Source organism: Neopelma chrysocephalum, unplaced genomic scaffold (genome assembly GCF_003984885.1).
Source record: "Neopelma chrysocephalum unplaced genomic scaffold, ASM398488v2 Primary Assembly neopelma1_75, whole genome shotgun sequence".
Classification (NCBI taxonomy): domain Eukaryota; kingdom Metazoa; phylum Chordata; class Aves; order Passeriformes; family Pipridae; genus Neopelma; species Neopelma chrysocephalum.
Genome location: NW_020897736.1, coordinates 8,904,827 through 8,926,383, shown reverse-complemented (window position 1 = coordinate 8,926,383; position 21,557 = coordinate 8,904,827).

Sequence of the window (21,557 nt, the reverse complement as noted above, 5' to 3'; positions counted from 1 at the left end):
AGAGTAGGAATTTTCTGGCAAACAGCAGCAGGTTGCAGAGAATGCCTATAAAAAGGGCAAACAGAGCCTTATCACCTCCTTCCTTGGGGAGATTCAAAAGCTGTCTGGGCACAATCCTGAGTAACGTGCTCTCAAGGACTCTGCTTGAGCTGGGAGGTTGGACCAGGTGACCTCCAGTTGTCCCTTCCAACCTTATCCATCCTACGAATCTGTGATTTTACTGCTCAGAGCTCATGGATGGGGCTGCCTCCACTGCAGAACTGGACAGAGAACTTCTTAGAGGTGACAGCTAAAGGACACAGGAACCTCCTGATCTAACAGACACTGGTTGTAAAGCTTTTAGCTTAATTTGCATAACTTCAGGTCTGTGTTATTTACCTGATGGAGAAAGACTTGTCCCTTTGTCTTCCTGAACATCATCACGACTCTGCTGCCTTCCCTCTGTGTCAACCTCAATTTTTTTTTCCTGGGAGAAATATGTCATGCACTGATCTGTCAGTCATTTCTTCAGGGATATGGAATCTATAAAAAAGAAAAGCCTGGTTTTAAATGACATGTCATACTAAACTGCCTCATTACCTCCAAACTGAGACGAAATGCATTCTCTCTACGTATTATTTTTTCCCCTATTTCCCAGTATTATTCTTCATTCATGGGAATGGCGTTTAGCCTCCAAGATTATAGAGTGGTCATAACCAAAGAAAAGGAGAGAAAGATTTACTCCAATCATGTCAAAGGGACCTCAGTGAATATTAACTGATAAAGCATCCACAGGTCTCAGCACACCCTCATAGCCCGCCTGTGAATTTATCCGGCTTGATAAATGGGAGCAGTTTACAGAGCAGGCAGAAATTGATATGGGAGAGGTTTCTATCTGGAATGCTCTGTATAAATTACTGGATGCTTATCTGTGAGTAATTCCCTTGCATATGCTAACTGTCCAGACATTTACAGCCTATGGCAAAGACATTAGATAACCTTCGATTCACAATTGCTGGGGGCAATCTTCAAGCTAAATAAATAGTCCATCTCTTTCGGACTCAAATGATATATCTGTTTGCAAGCACCACGAGTACTGGTCTAGAAATGGATACTTCAGCTATAATTTTTTTAAGCTGTCCTTCCTTTTTTTTTTCGTGCCTGCAATTTGTGGCTGCACTTTATATAATTCAGCAGCCCGCTACTCTTGCCTCATCTGTTTTATCCATCAGGTTTCTAATATCCTCATCTAGGTGTCTGTCAGGTAGATGGACATTTCAAGATATGATTTTTTAGCTTACTCTTTCTTGCTGTACGGTCTATTGAAGGCACAGACTACCCCAAGCACGTTCCTCTTTGGCAACTTTGTCCACAACTTCTTGCTTGAGACCTATGTGCTGAGCTGAAAGGGAAATATTTTTCTGAGCTCTGCAGTCTTGAGATCAGAATTCATCTGAGCAAAAAGGGAGGCCGAGATGCAGGCAGGGTGAAAATCAAGCAGTCAGTACATAGAGACAAGAGCATTTTCAGCACTCAGACAGGTGAGTGACAAATATCATCCTCTTCTGACATTACTCCCCCACCCCACCTTAATACAGACATTGCATAGTGTTTGCTTGGCATCAGCTGAATTTATAGCTCTATTTTCTAGAAATAAAATCACTATGTCTTCCTGAAAGTCAAAGCAGATTTTATTTTCCCAAAGGAATTACATTGGCACTCTCAACCCATCCTGCAGCCCAGTGCTAACCAAGTGTAAACGAACCAGGAGGAAGTTCATCACACTAAGAGGAAACAGGCTGTTGAAAGGCTCCAGGCAACATACAGCAGCAGATCCAAACCAGATGGTGGGAAGCTGCTACTTCTCCAGCCATCAAGAGCCAAGCCAGGGATGCCCATCCTCTTGTGAACCAGCTCCTGAGCCAGGGAAACTTTCTACCTCTCTGTGAGGGTGAACTGCAGCTGTGATCAGCATGTGGCCAAAAGCCATGGTGTGCTGGGAGATGAGTCACACGTGGAACTGCTGTCCCTGCCTGGAGAGATACAGCTCTCCATGGAGGACAAGCACAAGGCTCAGGGGATCCCAGTTGCTGCCTTTGATTTAAGTCTTCTGCTACACATCTGTCAAAATGAGCACCTTCAGGCTGATCTGCAACAAGCTGAATGGGGGATCTGCACAGGTCTCCTCACCCCAGCCATAAAATAAACCTGAAATTATTAAAACCTTAAGACACTCTTCAGCCAACAATATTCTTTCCTCTAACTTTTGCTACCCAACAAGTTGTGCTGATAAGTGCAGTTTCCCTTGGCTGACTGTTTATTTGCTGGATTTGTATTTCTCAGCTCTGGAAGAGGTGCTGATCCCATGCCTCATTCTTGGCATTGCCAGGATCCCTGGCAAAAAGCTGTGCACAGACCTCTCCACAGGGGAATACTTCATTAATCAAGTGCTGACAGACCTCCTCACTGTTTTTTTCCCTATGATGGTCAAACGTAATTTTTGCTCCTGAGAGATGCTGCCTGCAATCCTGCACAGCACAGCTGCTTCGCACAGGCCCCAGCGGTGGCAGAGGGTCTGGTGCTCAGCCTGTATCTTTGGGGCAAGGAGCAGTGCTTCCTAAGAGCCCTCCAGGATCTCGTACAGATGCAGAGACAGAGCCTTCCTTTTGACAAGTTTCTTCCACCTTCTGGGTTTAACAGCTAGTGACAGCCCGTCTCTCCTGGTCAGAGCCTCTGCGAATGCTGTAAGCTGTGCCATCATCTCAGGCTTGGCTGCCCTCTCTCTTAAAGCCAAGATTAACCCATCCTTTTTCTAATTTGCTGTGTGAAAGCAGCACTCAGCAGCTGTCCAGAGCTGCAAGGCACAGCTAAGTACCTGGAGTCTGTACCCCCAGTGAGGGGTATCCCACCCCAGTGTAGGGGTATCCCAAGGTCTCACATGGAAGCAAAATGACTCTCATTTTCAGTGGCCTCCCTGATATTTTGCAAGGAGGTTTTTGGCTCCACTGCACATTGAGCTAATGATATTGGAGAGCTGTCAGAATTAAATCCAGCTATGCCCAGTCCAAGCTCAGCAAATGCAGAGATGGCTCAGATTGTTTCTCCCCACATTCATTATGGTCAGTTACACTGAAGCTCAGATTTACCTACTCACACAGATTTCCAAAGTCCTTCTGAGGTTCCCCACCATTGGGATGGCATTTGACTGCCCAGAAGGCCTGAGCTCTTCCCCCTCACTCCAGCTGTGTTGTGAGCAAAGGCACAGCTGGAGGGATGCCCAGTTGGTATGGATATTGGAGCTCAGCTCTCTTTGGGCCTCTTGCCCACCAATTCTTGCTCCCAAGAACCTGAAGGCAGATTTTACACCACAATTATTTTTTTCATAAAGAGCTGACATCATTGACTATTAAAGGTCAGTGAGAGGAAGAAATCTCTTTGCATTAGTCTCTTTAGCTGAAATCTGGGAGCTACTGCCTGTCTGCCAGGGTCCAAACTCAGCAGCGAGCTGAAACTCCTCTAGACCTGGCCAGAGCAAGTAGCATCTCTTTCCACTGCTACATGCCAGTGATTTGTGTCAAATAAACCTCTTGTTACATGCTTGCAACGATTTGCACAAACTCCTTTAGACCCAGGGTCCAACAAATGTTCTGTGCAGAAGGGAAATGGGCTCAAGTTTCTTTCTCTGTCTCAGCAGAAAGATGCACGTTTTCATCTCACAGGAGAGAAAATCTAGATGCTATTTTTGCCTCCTCATGGCTTGTTGCAACAAAGACTCTCCCTACTACCTTTCCCAGAGGGGAGAAGAGTTGCCTTCATTTCTAAATTTAGCTTTAATGAGTGCAAAATGAATAAGGCAGCAGGGGAACCTAATCTGGTTAGCAGAGCAGCAGCAGAAGCACAAGATGTTTGTGTACAGTGTTGGGTTTTGATTTCCCGTGCTGAATCCACAGGAGCACTGAAAGGACTCAAGGCTCCCGAAACTTCAGTGGTTTTGTGGATAAACAGTTGGGTATGAATTAGGCAGGTAGTCCCTACTGCCGGTGATGAGAGTGGAGCTGAATTTGGCCTTGGGCAAACACACATGCCTGCTGAGTTTGCTGCTTGGATGCTGCTTATGAAGGGAGAAATAGCACGGGCTGGAGTATATAAATTTCTGTGTAAAATCACCCACTTGCCACAGCTTGCAAATGTACTTTGCTCCCAACGTGCACCCTCTGGCTGTCCCTGCTATTGTCCTGCTCTCTGGTCTGGGAAGGCCCACGTCACCTTTTTCCTCCTGTCCTGGAGCACTATAGAGCTCTGATCATTCATTAATTTAAAGCAAAATTATTTGCTGCATTTATTCAACTCTAAGATCCCAAAACAACTCTACCAACACACCTCAGTTTTGCTTCGTACCTGATTCTTCAAGTCTCTACTGATACCCTTCGAACCTGACTTGCATTGTCCTTATTATCCTTTCCATCCTTCACAGCCCAAAAGGAGAGTGCTGCTGAGCTCAGCTGAGCTGCATGGCAGTACAGATCTGCACAATATCTATTTGGGTAGGATGCCCTATCTGACTTCTGCAGCTGGGATTTGGTATTTACATAAAGTCTTTCCTCCAAGGACCCAAAGCTTTCAAACCCACATTCCTCAATCCACTGCTGGGAAGTAGCTACACAGGCCAAAAAAAAAAAAATAAAAAAAAATTGGCACCATTGTAACCAAAGTAGCTTCACTGCCCAAAAGCACAAAAAAGAACGTGTACACTGAGATAAATTATTCAGATTCCACTGCAGGGCATTTTAAGCCAGAATTAGCACCTGGCACTTGTCAGAAATGGCAGAGGATGGCTCAAGATCTTAAATGATCAAGGCACTTCCTTCGGTCTCATGTGAAAGCCGAAACTATCTTCAGAAACCATACATTCTGCTAATCCTGTGCTGATGCCACCACTTTCTGCAGAGTCCTGGGGCTTCCTCGGAGGTCTTTGGACCAGAGATACATAAAGGATGAGCAGATTAAATTTCAAAAGCATCTCTGCACCCACAACTTCTAGTGAAGTCATCTGAGGAGGCTGCAATGCTCCGAATCCTTTCCTAATTAGATCAGCAGTCTCATCACCTCCTGAGAGGGATTGGTATATCCTCTGTCTTTTAAAGGAATTCTGTATCAAAAGCAGAGATCTGACAAATTGGAGCCTCCTTGAATACAGAAAGAAATGTAAAGACAATAAAGATCTTCCCCCCACCCCACTTCTGAGTAATGACAGCTGCAGAAATAACACTTGTTTGTAAATAACCCATGACCCTTTTCATCCAAAGGGAGCTTAGTAGTGAATTAATCAATGTGGTTTTTCAAGACATGGAGGGTATTAATAACACGCTCGGTCAGTTTTCTCACCTGGATTGCAACTTTTTCAAGGCTGTGACCACACATTCCCAGCAGAAGAAATAGATAATGTTATCTTTAATTTCTCACTAATTTATAATGGGCTTATTTTCACAGGGAGAAGCAGATATAATTTATTTTTTATACACACTTCTATTTCATGGGATGAATGCAAACAGTAAGCACCATCAATTATTCAATCAAGCACAGAGGCAGAAAATCAGCTGGGTATGAGCAAACCGCTCCTATGAGCACCAGGGTCCATTGTGACCCTACATAAGGTATTTCAGCAGTATATAAATGAATACAAAGGGATGGATTTGTGTTTCAGTGCTCTCACATTGCCTGGTGTCACGTAGATACCACATGTTTATTTATCATTGTTGGGATGAGGGTTCATTTGTATGAGTGGGTGTAAAGATGACGCTGGATCTGCGTCTTGTAGCATTTGCGGGCTGAGCTGATATGACAAGGAAACGGTACCTGAGAAAAAATGGGAGTAATAACAACTCCTTCTATGGGTGAAGAGTGAAGGTCTGAGGAAACAAGGCCAAGGGGAAGTGTATAAAGGACTGAGAGGTGAATCCTGTGCTCAAGCCACAAGGTGTATGTCTTCTCAAGAAGCTCTACACCTCAGAAATTCAGCGAGCAGCTGGGAAACTGCAGCTCTGCCCTCCCCACCTTCAACAAAATGAATGAGATTAGAGATGCTCAGAGATAACAGGTGGCCCAGAGGTCACCAGGGAGCCAAAACCTCACATATATAAACCCTGTGGGTGAGATCTGTGCAAGCCAAAATGAGCAAACAATGGTGAAGTGTTTGTGAAGATTTATATAAATGATTCTTGAGTGTTTTCCTCGGCGATATTTCTGCCCTTTGCCATGAATCTTCATATAAATGATATTTTTGTGTGCAAGAATAATTGTGCAAAGGGAAATGCTTGGAAATATGCATTCGAGTGAAGTTTCACTACAAAGGGGCTTATACAGCCACACAGAAATCTTTGTGGTGTATAAAAGTTTCAGTCCCTCAGCGACCGAATTGAAGAAATACAATCTAGGTAATACATTTTGCAAACCAGAAAACAGCAACAAAGGGCTGGCAAACAGCCAGATGCCATGGAAATGAACTCAAGGACTGAGATATATCACACACTGTGTTTGAATAAGGAACGTTGTCACAAAAAACAAGCCTGTTCATTCATGAATAATACAGGACCAAGGGACAGGTCCGAATTTGTCATGTAAATTATTTACTGTAACTATGAAATGGGCACCTGTCTGGGCTTGTGGCAGCATTTGAACTACAACCCTTTAAATAAAAAAAAAGCAAAGATAAAGTTGATTAAACTGAAGAGGAATTTCCTTGCTACTGTCGAGTAGCGCACTCTGCCCTTATGCACAGATGTGTGACTATGGATGGGTCCTCCCCTGGGCTGAGCCCTCCCTGTTATTAAACTGAAGAGCATCTTCAGGGGGCTTTTCACTTTGTTCTGCTGGTGAGGCCAGTGATGAGTCTGTCCATGGGCCCAAGTTTGGGACGAGGCCACCAAAGGGATGCCAAAGTATCCCAGACTCCTGAACCCACCAGCAGGATTGCCAAAGTGCCAGGAGGCAACAGCATGACCCTCCTTCAGAGAGGAGTTCGGGTTTAGGCTCAGTGAGATTGTAACAATGCAGAACAGTTATGAGCTCAGGGCAGAGATGTCTTGATTTGCAGAGGCACATCCTACATGGGATGGAGAGCAGCTCTGCAGGACACATCTGCCAAAGCCAGTCTGACCTCACCCTGATGAGACAGCAGCTCTTATGAACACAGCACCTTCGTGCCCAGCTATAGCAATTTTTAAAGATCTAATAAAATCTGCAATAGAAGAAGTCTGAAAGACATTTCTAAGGGTTCTGGACTCACCCTTACATGCCTACCCCAGCCTGTTCCCAGCATCTCACCTCAGTTGGCTCCTCCATGGTGATGTGCAGCTCTGTGCAACCTGAGTTAGAAAAGAACAGAGCTGCTCAGGATTTGTAATCTTTTGTTTCTTGGTTTCCTTTTTTTTTTTAAAACCTGTTACCCTCTAGAGAACTTCCAAAAAAATCCCAGCAGATCTATAATGAACAAGAGTTACTTCAGAAAGCCACTCGGCATACTTGTTTAAATAACCTCTCTTACTCCTCAATTGCCTTGTTTTTCTCAGGGTTGTCATAGAGAGGAAGATATTGATGAGTTAGTGGTGTGTGAGGGAGCACAGATGAGAGTGAAGTCATTTACTCTGTTCTCAAAAGCATTTATTTTTGACCTATTTCTCCAGTGTTGTAGCTACAGTGTCTCTCTGTTCCTTCATGCCAATTTGGTCATTGGGAAGAGCATCCTGAAGCAGAGGCAGTGCACAGACATGGTTAATGCTGCACTGCTGGGACTAGAGGAGTGTCTGTCATGTTTAATACATCCTGAGAAGGAAGACACCTTGTAGCGGGAAGTCAATAGGTTGTTTAGTTAATACTGAGCTTCTAGAAGGCAAAACCTCATTTTCACCTCTCTAAAGAAAGGAAAGGTCTTGGGTATCTGTGCATTAGATCTTAAGAATGTCCCATCAAAACACAGACTGCTGTAAAGGTTGTTACCTTCTAAGAGAAATGTCTCACTGAAATCAGCAAGGTCTCTGCTCCTCTCTCATATAAGAAAGGCGATGAATGAAAGCAGGCAGTAGGTTCTCAGAAAGCTTTCCCCAGAAATAACCCAAAACTTTTCTTCTTGGTGCATTGCAGTCTTGTTTGCACTTAACTAGAAAACTGGAAAAGAAGAGCTGAAAGGTGAATGATGCCAGGCCAGGCTGTGTCTGAGTTTCAACCATCAAAAGGCTTCTTTAGCAGAAGTAGCATCATGAAAAGTCCAAGCCAGCACGTATGATGTGGATCAAGAGTAACCTACAAACTCCAGCCCTTCTGGAAGCTATACTCTCTGTGAAAGACTTTCCTCGGGATATTTTTTCCTGCTCTTGCTGAAACGCACAGTTTTATTTCTAACCCACACAACACACCTGTTCTCCTCAGGTGTGTCTAACAATCCCTCCGTTCATGCTGGAAGGCAGCACTGCCACTAGAAGAGTTTTGACTGTAGCAGTATATTAACTAAACATCCTAATTAACTGATTCACCCTTTTATTGTCTCACATCTCCACTATTACTGGGCCTGCTGTGCTTTAACAATGCTTTAAAATTCTTACTTGTTTTGTCTCTCCTGGCTTTTAAATACCTTTGCATTCCCATTTGAGGCTTTTAATAGGGATATACATACAAAAACAAACATGCATCTTGAAGACTGCTTCACCCTCTTCTGAATACAGCCCCGAAAAGGTGGCTGCCCTACTTGTTTCTAAAGCTTTAACCCAAGCAATGACCACATACAAATAAACAGAGCTACAGTAATACTGGGTAGCTAATTCCAGTGATGGCAATAACAGAGCAGGGGAAGGAGGGAGGGGAAAAAGGAATCAGCACAAGTAATATTTTCTGAAAGGTGATCCTAAATGTTATTAACCTGATTCTTCTCTGCTATCAAAATTACACCAAGGGATCTCTAGTTCAATGAGATTCAGAGCATGAAAGGTAACAAAATCCTTTCTGTTAACAAGCCCATAAACTAATGGCACTTGAAAAACTTGGCACACCAGGCTTTATGACCCACAGTGAAACAGATTAGAAGTAATGGAAGGGCAGAGTCCCCTCAAACCTCATCTTCTCCTCCAAAGAGCATTCCTGTGCTGAGCAGGTTTTGACTGGCAGCTCAGCACCCTCTTCTGCATCTCCAGAAGGTGGTTCAGCAGCATGTTTCCACAATATTGGAAAAAAATTAAATAAATCAAGCACTTTTTTGTTCAAATGTCATGTCAACAAAGGCTGGGTTATGTTCTGGCTTCATCCAGAAATCTAGATGTTTCTCAAGCTGCTCTGCTCCTCTCCAGAGGCATTTGGAACTTGTGTGGGTGTTAGCACTGGATGAGTGCTGATTTCAGTGGGGAATTAGTACATGCCCTGAATTGAGAAGATATGCTTTGTATACACCCAAGGCTTGCAGGAAAAGGTCTCCAGGACTTCAGGTAAAAGCATTCCTAATTAATCTGAGGGGCAGGGTAGCATTCAGCATCCTCCAAGGGCTGCCACAACAACATCATGGTATCAATCATTCATATCATCGGCTCAGCAGTCCCTTTCTTCCTGCATGTGAGGGGAGGGTTGGAGAGATAACAAGTTTAATTCCAGAAGCCATCTCTAAGAGAGAAAAGCAGGATGAGGCTCCACTCCATCCCAAGCATTTCTTAGCCTCCTGGATTTCTGGTTGCTGAATTTCTGTGTTTGTCTGCTTGGCAGCAGTCTGAGGACCCCTGTTCACTTTGCACAGGCCATCCTGCAGCCTTCTGGGACACATTCACTCCTCACTGCCTTCCTAAGTCCGTCCAAAAATAAGATAAAAGTTTCCATCTCTTTTGCTCTCCCGCCTCTCAGCAGAAATTTTCCTAATTTGCTGTATAATGAGACCATTTTTATTCTTTCTGGCTACCTCCTAAAGGTGAAAATGGGACCTCTGCTGAGCATCAGCATCCCAGGCTCAAGGCTTTTAATGAAAACCTCAAATTCCTTTATCTAAGGCCACTGAGGTGACTAATGGACTAAACAGCCTGAGAGATGGAGGAATGGCTCTGCAGAAAAGCACTGTGGCAGCAAGGTCCCTGTGCTGAGCTAATGTTCACGACAGCCAGCCAGCCCCACAGACCTCAGGCAGGGAGCAAACTCCCCTGAGCTGCACTTTGTCTTCCTCAAGCAGCTCTTTCATATCTACAAGGCCAGTAAAACCTCTGTTTCTACAGCTGCATTCTCCTACTGAGAATTCTACATTCTAAAAAATTCAGGCTAAAGCTATACAGCCTGTGCTCAAAGGCAGTGGGACATGAGCAAGCTCAGTCCCTGAACAATACTCCCAGTCTGAGGGTGAGCCCAGCTAGAGCACCACAATGGCAGCATCTTCCCATCCCCTGCTGGGAGGGCCAGAGAGGGAAGATGCAAATTTGCAAAAGAACAGACACAAAGCCAATTTTAAAACCAATGTTGGCCTTAAGCTAACAGGAAAAATGCACCATTAGCTTTGACTTCTAAACACATTAGTTATTCTATCAAAGGCTGGATCAATGGAAAAAAGAAACTGAGAGATGGATAAACCTTTACTTGCTTACAAGCAGGATTTATCCTCACACTGCCTGCCAAGAGCATGGCCTGCTGCTGGGTGACTGTGTGCTCTTGCAATTCCCTGACAGCAGCTGTGTCTGCTCCCACATCCCAGGTGACCACCAGGCTGGTCATGTACTTTTCTGGTGGGGTCTGGATTGGCAAGAGGCATCTGTGAAAAATTCCAGAAGGTTTTTGTGCACTTGCGTTTCAAAATAGAAGAAAACACTGAATTTCAGAATTTCCACATAAGCATAATGTTAAGCAGAAAATATTGCTTGTAGGCAATAGAAACATTTCATTTTGATAAAGGTCCAAATACTCTTATTTATTTTATATGCTGAGAGAATTCAAGCTACAGTTTCCCAAAGAAAACTAAGTGTTCCAATTCCAACAAGACAGTGCAAGCTCATCAGCTTTTGTTTGAATGAAATGCCACTGAAATGGAGATATTCCCACAAAAAGCAGTAGTTTTGAGGAAATTTTGGTTTTTTAACTCACAGAGAATATTCTGACTGGTTGTATTTAGCAGTTTGGTTTTGCACCTTGCTTGCACAGCCCAAAGGCACTTGTGTGGAAGGACAATTGTTACCTCACGAAGGAGCTGAGACCCACCATGTCATGGAGGAGACACCTGAGGCTCCTCCTCGTGCTGCTGAAGTTTGGCTCACAAAACCAAGGGAGGTCTTGACTTGCAACACCTCCTCCAATCAGGCTAAAAAGATTAGTAATTTTTCCTTCTATCTGTCATTAATCAGCCTGCATCTGGTCACCTTTAGTGTGGATCACAGGCACTCCTGTTGTCAAAGATGCAGAGCACTTGCCTCAGTTTCGGCTCATGCAGTGTCAGGGACTGGAGGTTCTGCTGCAGCTCATGGAGAACAGCATCACCTGGGAATGTGCCAAGCACTTTCCTTCTGCCCTGTACAGTAGCAGCCTTACACCAGATGCCTGTATTTACTGAGCTCTGTGTGCATCTCTCCCAGCTACTTGCATGACATAAGGTGTCCTTTGCCGTGCAGGACACAGGGAGCCCATTTGGGAGCAGTGAATGGGAGGATGCCTGGTGTCATTGCCTGACACTTGCCACATGAGGCAGAATCCACCCCTACAGAGCTGAGAGATAAGCAGCAGGAGGCACAAATGGAAGAGTTGTGGATCAAGAGGCAGCTGCATCTTTTAGAACAAATCTTTTCTCCTGTTCAGGAGACCTCCATGGATGTGCAGTGAGAAGAGAGCACAGTTCTGGCTGCTTAGGGTCAGCCTGGACACAAGCTGCAAACAGCTTTCTGCAGGCAGGAAATTCCTGGTCTTGCAAGGCACAAACCCATGTTCCTGCCCGGCACATATTTGTCACAAGAGTGATGGGAAACCAGAAACAAGGGATAAATACCTAACTTTGCCCTGCCATGAACAGCATTGGAGCTGTCTCTCTGACGGCTGAGCAAGGCTCTTCAAATAATGTTTGGGGTTCAGAAGTTCACAATTCTAATGGCATATTTCATCCTTCCAACATTCCCCACTCCTGACCACCAGACTGCTCTTTGCACGGTCCTCACTCCAGTACACACACATCCCAGGGCATGCTCTGGCTGCAAGCAGATGGAACACCAGAATGCAAAACTAAAACAAGTTCTTCCAAGCCCCAACAACCACTCCATGCCATTCAGTCAGCTCAGGGGCACCCTAAAGAGCACCCAAGGCTTCAGGAGCTGAGCAAAACTGGTGCAGAACTAAGACACTCAGCTAAGCACACTGATAGGAACACCACAACCTCCTCAGCTTGGAGCTCCCCAGACATCATCACCAATTGCTGCCTTAGACCCAGCTCAGGCTCAGGTTAGCCTTGGGAAGGATTCTAGCACACATCCTCCCTATGATAGGTACCATAACATCAAGACTTACCCAAGGTCCTGGAACAGCAAGGAAGGGATGGATCAGAGAGTGCTGAAGGAGGCAATAAACTGATGCTGCTGATGTGACCCATCTTTCAGTCCTTTCTAATTAAAGCACAACCATACACAGCCCTGTTGCTAATTAGGGAGGGCTGAGCACTGACACATTAACCTCCCAGTCTCAAAACATTAACTTTACCAGGTGTAATATCTTCTAGGTGACATAAAGGTTAATAATCTGCATCCACAACAGAATTCAGCTCAGTAAATACCCAATTAGCCCAGTTCTGTCAGATGTAGTAGCCAAAATGCAAGGTCTATGGCAGCTGAAGGGAGGTCCTAAAATGCTGGGTGTGATGTGTGCTGATGTGCTCACCCACTGTGGGGGACAGTGGGGACCTGCCTGGAAGGACCAGTGGAGCAAGTAGGAATGATGCCTTTAGAGGGAGCCTGTGCAGGCTCCAACATCAGCAGTAGCTGGGCTGAGGAAAAGCAATAAAGTGAAATAAATAAAAGATTCTTTGCTGTCAACATTTAACAAAACGTTTTTTCCCAGCCTTCCTCCCTCACTCAGGAACTGTTCTCCAAAGCTTCTGCTGTTAGAAAGTGAATTCAAAGCAGCAGTGGTTGGATTCAACTCATTTGAAGTAAAATGTTTGGGGGCTTTTTTTCTGACTTTTAATCTTTGTTTTGCTCTCTGCCTTCCAGAAGAGGGAATTAGAACAGGGAAAGACAAAAAATGGAACAAACAAGGAATAACTGAATATTCGTTGGAATGTAATTGCCTTGTTTAGCATCATTTTGTAGAAGCTCAGGAGAAAACTACTCTTTTCATACAACAGATTTGAAACATTTAAAAATAATGGGTCAAAAAAGTGCTTACTTTTATTCTGACCAACGCAGCAGCTAGAGCAAATGGAAGTGGATATCCTGAATTCTCAGGAATGTGGCCTGATCCTACATCACAGGGCATGTTGATGAAGTCCCTACAGCTGCAGGGGCTCAGGGTGCTTTGTAGGGCTCAGCCACTTCACTGAGCTGTTGCTATTTCAGCTAAAAGCTCATTTTCTTTTTTTTCCTCCACAGCTGAACTGACACAAAGAGTGTCAGACACATTCATCACCACGGAGACATCCAGCATTTTTCCCAACTGCTCAACTCATGTACCCTCTGAGCTCCTCCTCATTTTACTGACTTCCAGGCGTTCGAGTTCCTCCATTCTGCAACCATCTAGGATGTCCTCGTTTTCCCTTTCCTTTCTCCATTAATTAAACTTCATCTTGTCCTTTCCCAAAAATCTGTCACAACCACTTCTTCAGCAGGACCTCTCCTCTGAAGGCAGCACATGCATAGGAACATGTTCACCCCCACTGTCATTTCCAGCAAACTTTCAACCTCAACATGCAACCTCAACATGCAACCGAACTTTCTATTGGGTTGGATAGAAAAATCCTACTTTTACTGAAATGGAAAACTTTCTGGCACAGTCTGAGCATGAGCCCAGCCAGCCAACCTGGGAGAACCAAAGACATCATCCAGTGAGACAGGAGAAGAATGAAAATAGTGATTTTAATATAATTTACAGCAAACTTACAGTATGTATTTCACATCACATTATTTCTAAACTGCTCATCTGGAAAATATAAGCTGCAAAAATACAGAACACAGTACTCAAAATATATCGAGCATGTGGTTTCTCTTTCTTTCTTTCTTTTTTTTTTTCTTTAAATCAATTGTACAGTGAAACATTTCCTTTTCCAAACCAAGTTTTGCTTTGTTTTGGAAGTGCTGCTAAACACCTGCAAAATTACCAGCAGTCAAACCAGCACACTTCAAAGACCTTTTCAAGGACTGCTTTTCCTTGGGCACCCACAGCCTGAGGCAGGGGCAATGGCACGTGGGCTCATCCAGGTCCCACACAAGCTGCTACAGACCATCTGTGGGAGATGTGCTGTGCAGGATGAACCTTCTCCACAACCAACCACCCACAAATGCTGCTCTGCCCAGGTGACTGTAAAGGACAGCAACGGTATGAGGGACAAACGTCACGGACTGGTCTGGTACAGAGGTAGGTAGATACTCCTCCAGTGTTGTGGACCCTGCAGAGAGCTCTGCAGGGTAGTTTTGAGCCATAGGTGTGACAAACTGCATGGGGTGGTCTTGTTCTCCAACAAGACAATCATGTGGAAGCATCCTCCAAGCACCAATGGAAGATTACGGCCACACACCGGCTACAAACACTTGTCAGAGAAGTCCTGAGCTTCTGAAGCCTGGAGAAACTCCCACCTCCAACTTAGTTAGAGATGCATCAGGATTTGGAGGGCACATGGCAGACCTGCCTCACAGAAATGTGTTATTTATTATACCATGGAGAAACAGAAGGATGGAGAAGGGAGTGGGTTAAGGAACAAAGTAAGTTCCCGATATTCTTATTAGCCAAAAACACAAGCCCCTCAATCTCTGCCAGAGACACAGAGAAGCCAGCTGGTTTAGAGCAGAACTTCTTTCTCAATCTGCTGTGAATTTTAAGCTGTCAAGTTTGCTCAGCTATAGCTGCCGCTAAGGGATCTCAGGGGTGGAGGTTAACCAGGTTACACAGGTAGGGCATATGCTGCTGGTCAGCCTCTGCAGCAGGAAAACAAAGCAAGGAGAAATTAGCCAAACTGAAACTTTGCTTTCCCTCCACCATGAATGAAGCACGGCCAAGGACTGGCTGGACAGCAGTTGCTTCTGCTCAAAATCACTTCACGTCATGAGCTGTTCTCCTTCTGCCTGTTTAAGCTGCCCCCACTCCCTCCCTTCTGGCTGGTTTTCAGATGGTGCTCGGGTCTCATCTATACAGGGCAGAAGGAATTTTAAAACAGTCTTACTGCAAACATTCCCCATCTAATGCCATTTATGCATTGCTAGCTCACACGACTCCAAACATCCCCGTGCCTGGAATGTGATATAAGTACATAGAGCAGGGAAAAAAAAAACATTTCTGCAGACTGCATTTGACTTGTATCAAAATCCTAACGAACACCACATTTATTGTACTTTATTTACATGGTAGTCACGTATAATATAATACAATACAGCGTTCCATTTGCAGTGGTAGGCACTATGGGTTTTAAAAGGTCACAGCTCTTCCCCTGCTCCGTCCCCACCCCTCCTCCCTCCAGATGTGGTACCAAGTGAACTGAGAGCCCCCTGTTGTGCGGTCCCAGCGCTGCTCCAGCTTCCCACAGAACCTGCTCTGAGACAGCTCCTTCCCAAAAGTAGGTGAGGGAAGCTGCTTTCATGTGCTAACATGGAGACTCCCAAACCCTGGTGGTCCCAGACCACTGGCAGCCCTTAGCACCTGTCGGGGGCACTCACGCACAACCTCCTCACCGTGCTTTGCACCAAGAACATCATGAAGGCAATGTGGGGCTGTAGACAAGTTACAGACCCCTGAGCACAGCGAACAGGCCACCTGCAAACACAGAGCACCGTTTGTTAAGACTTCAGGGAAACGGCTGTGAGTCGTCCAGAGGGATCACCATCCTCCTCTGATCAGGCAGGAAGCGTTGTGGGCGAAGAACAGGGGTCATTTCTTCCCTTCAAGTTCACAGTTAAGAGTTGTGAGGCACCAAAAACATAGCACTGAGATGCAGTTTGCACTGAGGGGTAAATGCACTGGTATTTGTGCGATGCCATACTGCAAAAGAAAAGGGGTTTCAAGGGCTAAGATATATGTGGCAGGGAAAGACGCCTTTTTGCTGTCCCACCAGTGGGCAATTCAGTTGGGAAGAACTAAGATGTTAGGCCATATGCAACTCTCTTAATTCCCAAGAGGTTTTTGCTTCTGATCCAAGAGCTGTGCAAACATTGCAAATAAAATTTACACCACCTGCTTCACCTCAATACCAATTTGGTTTCATCTGGGTTCATACCCTTCTGGTGTTTGCTCTCAGTAATTACTCAAATGAATGTGTTAAGTGGTAGGAACAGTAGGAAAGGCTGAGAATTTCAAGCATCTGTGAGAGAATATTCCTGGGAAGTGGACTGTGAGTTGGAAGCCAGCACTTTGGCTGTCCTGGAACTAGTATGTGTCCAGTGGCACCCTGCCCACTGGCACTGAGCAAGGATCCTCCTACTCAATTCCTGATCCCATACTTCTGAACTAAACATTTGTACAGATGAGAAAATTCCTGTATAGGGAACTCAGGGAGCAGAAATATCCCGTGTGATTTCTATGTCCAGCCAGAACAAACCAACGTGTATGAATTACAAGAAAGCTTTTCCAACCCCTCCAGACCACAGATGATATGCAGAAATGACCTTGCAAATACACTTGGAAGCATTTTCTTGGTTCTCTCGGCAATTCACAAGAAAAAAATAAAAGGGAAAATTCATTTATGAAGTTGCTATAGATTATTTGCTGAGTTGGAGCTGACAAGTTTCTTATTGCTTTCTGCAATTTGCAGACACCAACTTTGTGTAGAACAAGCCCAGCATTACAAACTGTCAGGGCATGGCTAATCTTTTCCTTCCTAGGGTGGGACACCCTTCTCTGCCACACTTAATCTGAATAAAGTGGGGTAAATATCACAAATTCATTGTACTCCAAAGACCCCATTCCTGGGGTCACTCCATTCATCAAACAAACAGAGACTGAAAAAAGGTTCTGACAAGCAAAACAGCATGAACACTACAAACATCCTATGGTCCTCCTTGTTCAGCCATCTAAATGGATTCCTCTGTCCACGTGGCTTCTCCTGAATTCCCTGTGTCCTGGGACCAAGGGATGCTCATAGACGAGCAGCTGTGACAAGACTAAAGCTGAAAGAAAAGCTGTCCATTTTCATACTCTGCCACAGAAAATACCAGTATTGCTTCTGAGCAGGCAGAGCTTCCTCCTGCTCCACTGGATTCAGGGAACAGACAGTGGCCAAAGATTTTACTTGGCATCACTAGTACCTCATGTCTAAGATCTGCTGAAAGGCCATTTTTCAGCAAAGTAATTGTATTAAGACTCAGATTGGCTAGAAATGTCAATGGAATGATAGAAAACACAATTTGCAGCCTAGAAGAAATAGATGTAGTGTATATAAGCAGAACAAACTATAATATTTTGAGCATCTGTAACACTGAGACCTGCTGGCATCCCAGGTAAATGTAAATGCCACTCAGTAACTCTGAATGCCTTGTATTGACTTGGTATTGCTGAGCTGTGGTTTGCCATCGGGGGAAGGAAGAACTGTGGCTGGAGAAAGGAAGCTGATGGTCAGTTTGGAAGAAATGCCCACCAACCATGGGTCTGGGGGAGGCAGGGCTATCCAGGAGCATGGAAGGGTGGATAATCCTTTCAGAGACACCAAAGGGCTCAGTTACAATGTCTTTTTTTCCTTGGATCAATCTCAACCATCAGAAAACTGCAGCTGGGCCTGGCTCATGCCAAAGGCTCCCATCACATGATTGTCCATATTAATAAACTGCTGCCTATGTTCCCACCAATTATGTCTTGGCTACCTGTCTCCTGGAGTTGCTTCCAACAAAACAGGTGAGTCCCAGCAGCAGTATGGGATGTTGGGAGAGGTGAACTCAGATTTAGGTAAGAAAAGCCAGAACTCCTAATGCAGATGGGAGGTCAGTATTACTGCTTATACACAGGGGTGCTCTGCCCTATGCACAGAAAACCTGTGAGCTTTGCATGTATTAATCAGATCTAGAGAGAGAACAACAACAAAAACTGCTTCTGTCTGCAAACACAGTTCACATGAAATTAGGGGGATAGATGAGCATGGCTGTGTCCAAAGGCAAAGCAGGAATAAGTCTGGAAACCCTTGTCAATAAAGACACAAAGCTGTTATCACATGAGTTCAGTGAAGCATTTACATGTATGTTTTATACTGACAATTCCCCACATCACCTGCCAAGAATAAAAACAATATCAAAGCAAGAATGTCCAAGTCTTAAGAAAATACCAGGCCCAGCACACTGAGCTGTGAAAACTCACATGGCAGCAACAGCCAAGGCTGGCTCAGGGGCTAAAGCTTCACAGAGCTGGTAACCTTTAGGTTGTCTTGGGTTGGCTTTGTAGTGAAACTGCTCATTGTGAGATGGAGTTGCCTTTCTGTGTCCTAGGACCACCTTTACTGAGAAAAAACGTGTGTCTGTCTGAGACACAAAGGTGAACCTTAAGTACATTGCCTCCAACAGCAATGTGATGAACTTAAAACTCTCATGGGGATAGGAGGGACTCCAAATCTCTTTCATTCCCTTAATTTTAATTTTCTTTTTTTTTCAAGAAAAAAGAAGTCAATGCATCTCAGCCATTTGGAAATACTCCAATCACTTTCCAAATGTCTGCAGACCATCAGTTCAATTCAGAAGCATTTTGAAGTATAGCTAACTCAGCTAATGGAAGCTAATTCCTCTCTGCATCTTTCCCTTCTCACCTTCTGAGCAAGGTGAGACCCAATCAAGAGGAACTGTAGCAGCACAGAGGAGTTCAGTGCATCTTGCAGGGGTATGGCAGTGGGAGGTCCCTGTTAGCTGAATTCCCAAGGAATGGAAGGTTTGTGATATTCAAGTGATAATTCAAGTGATGGCCTTTTTGGGCCCATCCTACATCCAAGATGTGCTGGGCAAAGTCAGAAAAATTGATGATTTCTGTATGTATAAAAAGAAGGTTCTGTAAATGCATCACCTTTTTAACAAGGGTGCAAAGAAAATGATTCTAGTGTCATCTGCACCAATTTTAGATTGGGGTCCCTTTCTGATTCCACCAGGGCTACACCAAGGTGGGATCTGTGCAAGGGAAAGGAAACCCCAACCTGAAGTCACACAAGGCCATTGGGCAATCCCAGAGAGACTGGGATTCTCAAGTAGTTTATTTTTTCAAACATTCCATTGCTTAGCAGACAGCCACACAGGGAACACAGTGCTTGGAAATGTCAAAACAACATTTCTGCTGAGACTGAGGTCTCAACAAACCCCTGAATTTCAATGCCTGTGAATATGGGGAAAAAATTCCACCATTCCATTCTAACTCCATCCTTGCTCTTAAGTTTCCTGCATTGTTAAGGCAGTTGAGGGATGGAAGTGAAGTGCTGACAGGCAAAGGCTCATACTTGCAATTTAGGAAGCAGGAGGATGTGTGACACTCTTAATTTGTTATTCTATAACAAAAATTGGGTTGCAGGAAAAACTGGCTTGTGGTTTTGAAATCAAAAAAACCCAAAATGCCTGCTGAGATGGATGAAAGTTTTGGTCTGTGTATTTTCTTAAAACTAAAGCTCTGTTCTTAAATCTATACCAAAGCACTGACAGCAAAGCCCTTCGCGATGCAGGCATTGGATACAACCTTGGGAAAAAAAAAGAGTGGGATGAGGAGAAAGCTTTTCAAAAGCTGCATTATCAAAAGAAATAAAATAACAATCACATAGGAATTTCAAGTTACAGCTTAAAAATAATGTAAGTAACCCCATTCAACTGCATCTCCCATATATACTAAGAGAAGAGATCAAATGAAAAAAAAAACAAACAAAAATAAAAACTAAAACATTCTGTGCCCTGGAATCCTGCTTCTATAACTCCGGTCAAGGGGGACTTTCAACTGCACCGACAAACCACAGCTTGTGAACACTGGGAGTTTGTTTTGCATCATGTCAGCATGCTATTGTCCTTCACCTTGGACTTTCAGAGGGGAAAATAATGAAATTGTGAAAGGGGTTATGGAATTTCAAGCAATCAGGCTTTTAGAAAGGTTCTATTCTGTGACATTTGTGTTTGAGTCTGAATGTGTGTGTATAGTATAAAATTATGAGCTAACATTTGAAAAGACAGCAGTCTAAGTAATAAATCTGCAGAAGGAAGAGAACTGTACAGAATGATTTCAAAGGCTTATACTTGACAATTATATATATTCTATGAGACAGTTATGCACCCTGTGCCTTTTGTAAATTCATTGTTTTATGGATGCAGTATCTCTATTTTAGCAGACAGGATACACTAAACCAATCTAATGATCTAAAAAGCATCATTTACCACCCAGCGTAACAATGGCACTGCATAGCTTAATAACCTTTTTTTTTCCTTAAACTCCTTCATCAATCAAGTGATTCTTAACATGGCTGAAACCCAAGAATCAAATATCTGCAGTTACAATATTTGTGGAGTATTTGGCACAGTGGAGTTTATTTGATACACCCTTTTTTCCTGCCCTTATTGTTGCTGAACATATAATGCTGTGCATAAATTACAAAGACACACGTAAAGTCAGTCAAGTGGAAGCAGTTTGATACCCCACACCCATGTTGCAATGCCTCGATAAAAGTAAAGTCTGCTAAAAAGGTGTTGAACAAGAGTGGCAAGTTATCAACCCTCTGTAATTGTGCCAACTCTGGGGTGTCCATTGCCAGCAATGGACAAGGACTTGGGGAAGATCAGCCCCTCCAACAGCTGCATGGAAGTGACATCCAGCATTTGACTCAACATGCCAGGTTACTTTTCTAAACATCCTCAAGTTCACAACAGCTTCAAAACTCAAACAAACAAAGGAGCTTTTTGTTATGATGCTAACCCTTAAAACCCTTCTGACATTTAGTCCATTGGAAATGGGTCTGGTTCCTGGGGAAAGATTCATCAAACACCACCAATTTATATTCCTTCCCAGCAGGAATGTTTTGGAAAACAAAAATATGCATACAAAATAAGCCTGACCCCCACGCTTCTTGTAATCAGATGAAAGCTCCCCCATGATTTTTACAGGCTTAGGTAAGACTGCATTGCAAGAGCAAAGCCAAATCTGCTCCTGCATGGATGCTTCCCGGGGAGCTGAATGAAAGTTTGAGTTGCTCAATGCTGGCCAGCCTCTGCTCCCATAACCCAGCCTTCCAGAGGAACACTATTTCCACATCTAAGGGCAAAACGTGGCATCCAGGAGGGGAGGCTACTCCATCTTCCTCACACGGCTTCCACTGAAATCAGTGGAATTTCTCAGGTGAAAAATAAAATACCAGTTGTGAGGGTTGAAGGATTAAGGTCAGTATTCCTCTCATCTTGTACACATACACACACACACACACACACACACACACACACACACACACACTTTAAAGA